We start from the raw sequence: 7,567 nt of genomic DNA on the forward strand, positions 1-7,567 counted from the left end.
CTTTAAGTTTCAGAAAATGGCAGTGAACATTCAAGGCGCTGATAATTCATTATTACCTCGGAAAGCTAAACTCCCCCCTATCGAATTAAAGGGATTTGACGGAGACGTACGCAACTGGCCAATCTTTTTTTCTAGTTTCAAGGATACAATACACAATAACCCCTCACTTTCCAAGTCGGATAAATTATACTATTTAATTGGTAAGTTAAATGGCAAAGCGTTGTCAGTGTTTTCAGACATAACTCCGTCACCTGATAATTATGACATTATTTTTCAAGCTCTCGTCGATAGGTATGAGGATAAGAGGCTTTTGGCGACCGCGTAATTAGACACTATTTTTGATTACAAACCGCACGCCACTGCTAACGCAAACCAGCTGGAACATTTCGTCGATAAATTTGCATCGTCTGTGTCGGCCTTAAGAAATTTAAAATTAGATGATACAAGCGACTTTATTTTACTGTATATTGCTCTTAAAAAGGTCGACAGCGAAACTACTCGAGCATTTGAAATGAATAAGCAAAATTGCGATATTCCAAAACTCGAAGATTTTATTGTTTTTATTCGCGATCAAATAAAAATATTACAGCGTCACAGTTCATTAAATACGAAGTCCAGATCACAATTAAACCCGTCAACTTCATCTAAAACTATTTTGAAATCATTTTTAACTAATAATAATAATAACAGTTATTCCTGTATTGTTTGTTTTTCGAAAACCCACAATCATTATTACGATTGTGCGAGGTTTCAGAGTATGACGCCACACGAACGGTTTAGTATTATTAAAAATAATAAATCGTGCATTAATTGTTTAAGTTTACGACACACTGTTTCGGCGTGTAAGTCGACAAATGTATGTAAACATTGTCGATATAGGCATCATACTATGTTGCACTGGATCGATAATAAAAATCCAGTAAATCGAGCGACAGTCACTGCTACACATGAGCAGGCGGCTCCGGGCGCGGGCGGTGAGGCTGTATCTTCCCCACCCGCGAGTACTTCAGCTCGGGCGAACCTGTTTACGCTCGGCGCGAAGAACGTTGTGCATCGACGCTCTGAAGTTGGCCCGTCCGATTCAGCTGATATCATTGATAACACTACGAGTGATGTTGTGTGCGCTATGTCAAGCGCTGTACAGACCTCCGCTCGTAGCGGGAACGTTTTGTTAGGTACGGCCTGCATGAAAGTACTTTGTAAAGATGGTACGCAAAAACAAATTCGCGTTTTAATTGATATGGGTTCACAAAATCATTTTATAACGAAACAATGTTGCAAACGATTACGACTTCGTACGAAACATATAGATTACACACTTTCTGTTAAAGGTATTGGCGACAAAGCATACCCAATAGGGAGATATACTAATTTAACTTTAATTTCAAGTTATGAGTCGGGCTACTCGCTACATATTAATCCATTTGTATTGAATAAAATATCAAACAATTTGCCTTCGGCAAAAATAAATACATCATGCCTTAGTTATTTACAAAATGTTACGCTTGCAGACCCGGAGTACAATGTACCCGGTCATATCGATTTATTACTTGGATCCGAAGTTTTTACGGAAATCTTGCGACCGGGTAAGGTAGTTGACCCGCCCGGATATCCGGACGCATTAGAGACGTCGTTTGGTTTTATTATAATTATAGCCCGTAGTAGTAAATAGGAACCCGTAGATTATATTCAAATTAATAATTCTATACAAAAACAAAATTCTATTTGTAGTTTTTTCACATCGACTGAGGATTCTCTCGAACATTTAGTTAATCGATTTTGGTCTTTACAAGAGGTGCCTTCTGCTAAGTACTTGTCACCTAACGAACTTCAATGTGAAAACTTTTTTAAAAATAATACGATACGTGACAGCACCGGCCGATTTATTACGGCATTGCCTTTCAACCGCGGCCCCTCGTGCTTAGGGGATTCTTTAATTTCTGCACAACGTCGTTACGAGCATTTAAATCGAAAGTTAAATTTGAGTCCTCTTTTACGTAAAGAGTACGACAGTTTTCTTCGCGAATATTTAGCTAGTGGTATTATTGAACCCGCGCCTCCAGTGAAAGAGGGGGATTTATTTTATGTCATTCCGCATCATGGTGTTTGTCGCTCAGACAAACTTACCACCAAGCTCCGTTTAGTGTTGGACGCGAGTCACAAGACTACGACAGGCATTTCATTAAATGACTGCTTGCATTCAGGTCCTAATTTGCAACCCGATCTTACAACAATTATTTTAAATTTTCGTCTTTATAAAATAGCATTCACGGCAGATATCAAACAAATGTTTTTAAATCTTATTTTAAGAGATTCAGATAGGCGTTTTTTAAATATCTTACATCGTTTTGAAAATGAACTTGATACAAAAATGTATTATTTTACTCGCGTTTGCTTCGGCCTGCGTTGCAGCCCTTATCTTGCCATGCGCGCCCTGAGGCAGCTCGCAACTGACGAACAGAGTCAGTACCCCCGCGCCGCGGACGTTGCATCTAATAACATATATATGGACGATTTGTGCGTATCTACACGTACACCCTCTAGTGGTGCCAGCTTAGCGCAGGACTTAATTAAAATGTTTAAATTGGGCGGATTTAATTTAGTTAAATTTGTCAGTAATTCAGCAGAGGTTCTAATGCCATACCGCAAGAGAATCGATTGTCAAGCAGCGTGAATTTTGACAATGATGATTCATTAAAAATTTTGGAGCTAAGTTGGTGTCCACGCGAAGATGTTTTTCGCATTGCTATTAATTTTACTCAGCGGCCTGAATATACTAAGCGTCTTATGTTATCAACAGTAGCTAAGCTGTGGGATATTAATGGCTTTTGTGCGCCTGTTATTTTATATGCAAAGTTATTAATTCAGGCATTGTGGATTTCGTAAGAAATAAAAATACCAGAAAATATTCGTATAGCGTGGGCAACCTTTAGAAAGGAGTTGCCGCTTTTACATAATTTTGAAATTCCGCGTTTCTTTGGTATCGATAGCGCCACACATCGCGTTATACTTTTAGGTTTTTCGGACGCTAGCGAACGAGGCTACGGTGCCGTTGTATATTTTTGTGTTGTTATTCCAGCTGAACCTAACCGCATTACGTTGGCGATGGCTAAGAGTCGCGTTGCGCCTACACGTACGGTGTCGTTAGCTAGACTAGAGCTTTGCTCTGTGCTACTTATGGCACAACTTCTTAATTTTACCCGTGATTCTGTAAAGTCGCGTTGTAAAATACATGACGTGTTCGCTTTTACAGATTCGTCGGTCGCATTATATTGGACGCATTCGTCCCCGCATCGGTTTGATACTTTTATCGCTAACCGCATTTCAAAGATACAAGAGTATCTCGCGCCTAAACATTTTTATCACGTCGAGGGTAAGCAAAACCCTAGCGATTGTATTTCTAGGGGTTTAACTCCTGCTCAATTATTAGTTCATCCACTTTGGATGCATGGCCCACCGTGGGCACGAAACGATCCATCGTCATGGCCGTTGGATAATTTTACATTCAATGAAGAAGATGATTCTAAACTTTTAGAGTATAGACCAATCAAAGCTCTGGTAGTTAAAACTGCTTCATCAAACGAAAACTTTCTTCTTCAACTTTCTTCGCGGATCTCGTCGTGGGGAAAATTATTACGCATTATCGTGTATGTTTTTCGTTTTGTTCATAAACTTCCACGCGCTGAATTTATTATGGTTGATCATTTGAAGCATGCGGAGATCGCTGTGCAACGCGCCTTGCAATTTTTGTTTTTTGAAAATGTCATTACAGCGATCCAAAAGCAGTGCAAGGTCCTAAAATATTTATTACTTTATTCGCTGTTCATTGATAAGGATGGTTTACTCCGCGTTGGAGGACGACTAAATACATCTTCCTTATCGTTTGACGCTAAGCATCCCATTTTGTTGCCTAAAAATCATCATATTACGGTAATGATCATAGATTTTTATCACCGCAAATATATGCATGCCGGACCTCACCTACTTTTATCCTTATTACGACAAAAGTTTTGGATTATGGCTGGGCGTGATATTTTACGAAAACGCTTTCGAGCTTGTAACAAGTGCTTCAGAGCTAATCCATGTGCACAGAATCTGTACATGTCAGTGTTACCGGCACCCCGCGTGAACGTAGCGAAGCCATTTTTAAATACTGGTGTTGACTATTGCGGTCCCTTCTTTATTTTGATAAGTAGGTACAGAGGTGCTCGTAAAGAAAAGGCATACATTTGTCTTTTTACATGTTTTTTTACTAGAGCAGTTTACTTAGAGCAGTCGATCTTAGTACGGAGTCGTTTTTACGTGCGTTCAAGCGTTTTATTTCACGACGCGGTGAGTGTCTTAATTTATTTTCCGATAACGGAACGAATTTTGTAGGTGCAAAAACGTATTTTGATGAGTTACATAAATTCTTAAAGTCAAAGTCATATTGAGCATCGTTTAACGATGAAGTTGTAAGCCGAGGCATTAATTGGAAAATGAACCCACCCAGCTGCGCACACTTCGGTGGCGTCTGGGAAACACACATACGTAGTGTCAAACTCCACCTTAAACGCGTCATAGGTGAAACTTTACTTACCTATGAAGAAATGTATACTTTACTCACGCAAATCGAGTGCGTGCTTAATTCACGTCCTCTTACTGTTTTAAGTTCCGATCCCGCTGAACCAGTCGCTCTAACCCCTGCTCATTTTTTAACGTTAGGGCCATTAGGTACGTTTCATTCTGCACCAGACATTAAAACTAATATTAATTTGTCACAGCGTAAACAGTTATTAGACAACTTGCTCCAAAGTTATTGGAATCGGTGGCGGAATGAGTATCTCCATGAGCTACAAATGCGATCAAAATGGAACACTGTTACGAACCCGGTGAATAAGGGTAGAATTGTTATAATTAAAGTGGATAATTGTCCACCACTTAGTTGGCCGCTCGCCATAGTTGAAGACGTCCACCCAGGTTCGGATGGAGTCATTAGAGTTGCGAGTGTGCGTACAAAAAATGGTTCTTACCAACCACCAGTAGCAAAGCTTTGTCCTTTGCCCACTCAATAAACTTACTGTTCTTTTTACATTCGTCACTTGGACGAATCCGCATTGTAGGTTAAGTTATATCTTGTTTTATTTTTAATTTTATTCATTTCTTCAATATAAGCGCGCGTGATGCATCTTTTTATTTTTTTGTTTTGTTCAATTTTTGTATCGTTATTTGTTTTTTTTTTCTCTTTTTCGCGTTTCACATTTCCTTTCCTTTTACATCCTTTCCTTTAGGGTACACCCTAAGGCTGGGGGGATGGTTGCGCCAATTAGCTTCATTGCGTAGAATGAAAGGGATAACTTGGATCGCGACATTATTCACGAAGCGACCGTGAAGAGTATACGTCGACCCCCGCATCTCAAAACGTGCGTTCGATACGCGCGCGCGCCTCTACCTCATATTATAAACTTTTTATTAAATATTTTGAGCTCTTCATAATTTACATTAATTTGAAAATAAGCTGTGTCTGTGATGTAATAAAGTGAAGGACGTCCTGGCGAGGCCTTCAGAAGATATCAAGGTTAGTCCCTGGAATTTTACTGCATTGAGCTAATTGGTATTACTAGGAGACGACCCCGCTACCTTTTTTTCCATACAGTCCACTCAAAATAATCTTTTAGATTACCCGCGCGACCAACAACATTTACTTAAACATACATATATTCATATAAACATACATAAATACATTTAAACATGCATGACTCGGAAACAAACCTCTATATTCATCATATAAATGCTTACACCTACCGGGATTCGAACCCGGGACCTTAGTAGGTAGGATCGCTAACCACTCGGCTATACAACCTGCATCAAAAAAAAAAAAAAATATATCAGGTACTACTCAATGTCACTGCTATCAATTACGTTTTATAGCCAGTGATGGTATCTTTGAATACAGTGCAAGTTATATTAAAGAAAACGTATAATTCACTTTTTACAGTATTTGAGACGATTTCTTTCGTCTGTCCAATACATTTCCCATGGGAATACTACACACATACTGCACGATTTTGAATATATTTGGTACTTCTTCATTGTTAAAAAATTTTCACCACTGTATTTGAATAGAGTTTCCTTCAAGTGAAGAGAAAACACTTTGAGGTGCAGCCTTCTAATAAGCCTAATAATTGACAATTATAATTTTAGAGGAGACATTTTTCCAGTGCCTTCCGCCCATTTGCCCACGTTTCGATGGTGTTATTTCCATTCCCTTGAGTTGGTTGCTTGCATATTATTATTATTAATAATATTAATATATTTCTTTGCATAAAACATGGTATACAATGGTGTTTTATTCAATTACGAGCTTACATGTTTCTTCTTCCTCTTAGTCGGACACTCTTGTCAGTGTGGTAGTGGTTGCGCTGACGAGGTACACGGTGGGGTATTCGGTGGGTCGATATCCTTTCTGAGGGCAGCTCTCCTGGCGATGTGCTTCCAATTCTGATGGTTAGCGTTGCGAGTACACTGGACCATGGTGGACTCAGTAGCCTTGTTGATGGCGTCTATCCAGCGGGTTGGCGATCGACCGCGGGCTCTCTTGCCTTCCACCTGGCCCTGAACTATCAGTCTCTTCATCGAGTACACATTTCTAGAGACGTAACTGTACCTAGTATGCAAATATTTAAGTTACCTAGTATTATTAGTAGTAATATAAGAATTTTCGTCCATAAATTCCTTGAGGCTATAGAATTTATAAGTATTAATTATATAGCTTATTCCTTAAATAATGCTACTCGGTAACTTATAAACACGAACACAATTACATAAACAACTTTTATTATATTTAGTAAATTTGGGAGGGTCGTGTAGAACGAGTATATTTTGTTGAACAGGCTGATTTTTTATTTGTGTTTATTATGGAACATGATTCCGCGGTTTTAAATCATTAACTGATTTAAACAAGGCTTTGTTTTTATTAACAAATATATTTGAAAATATCAAGCGACAGCAAGGGTAACAATCCTAGTATTTTAACTATGGGTTGGCTCGATTGCTCCGGATGCATCCCGTACACATTTATACACTTTTTTTGATCAATAAATGCTCAGTTTATATTTGTGCTATTTCCCCTTAATTTAAACGATCGCAGTAGAATTTCTACATCCGCGTCATGCTAGCAGTTTTTAGGCTTTCGACGTTTTTACTTGATATACCTACGAACATATTTATCCTGTTTTACTATTTAAATGCAGAAAAACGCGAAAGGATCACCAACAAACACTTGAAATATAAAATCATGTTTTTTTTTGTTTTTATGAAAATTAGGACGAGACGTGCAGGACGTTCAGCTGATGGTGATTAATACGCCCTGCCCATTACAGTGCAGCGCCGCTCAGGATTCTTGAAAGACCCAAAAATTCTGAGCGGCACTACAACTGCGCTCGGCACCTTGAGACATAAGATGTCAAGTGTCATTTGTCAAGTAATTTCACTAGCTACGGCGCCCTTCAGACCGAAACACAGTAGTGCTTACATATTACTGATTCACGGCAAAAATAGGCGCCGTTGTAGTACCAATAATCTAGCG

The 7,567-nt window shown here is 38.9% G+C and overlaps 1 protein-coding gene across 1 annotated transcript in view; it reads left to right on the top strand.

The window, feature by feature from the left end:
- The window catches only part of LOC126966158 (tryptophan--tRNA ligase, cytoplasmic), a 373,239-nt gene that overhangs the window by 162,362 nt on the left and 203,310 nt on the right, over nucleotides 1-7,567 (top strand). The gene's annotated exons all lie outside the window — the stretch shown is intronic.

This window comes from Leptidea sinapis, chromosome 9, assembly GCF_905404315.1.
Source record: "Leptidea sinapis chromosome 9, ilLepSina1.1, whole genome shotgun sequence".
Lineage (NCBI taxonomy): Eukaryota > Metazoa > Arthropoda > Insecta > Lepidoptera > Pieridae > Leptidea > Leptidea sinapis.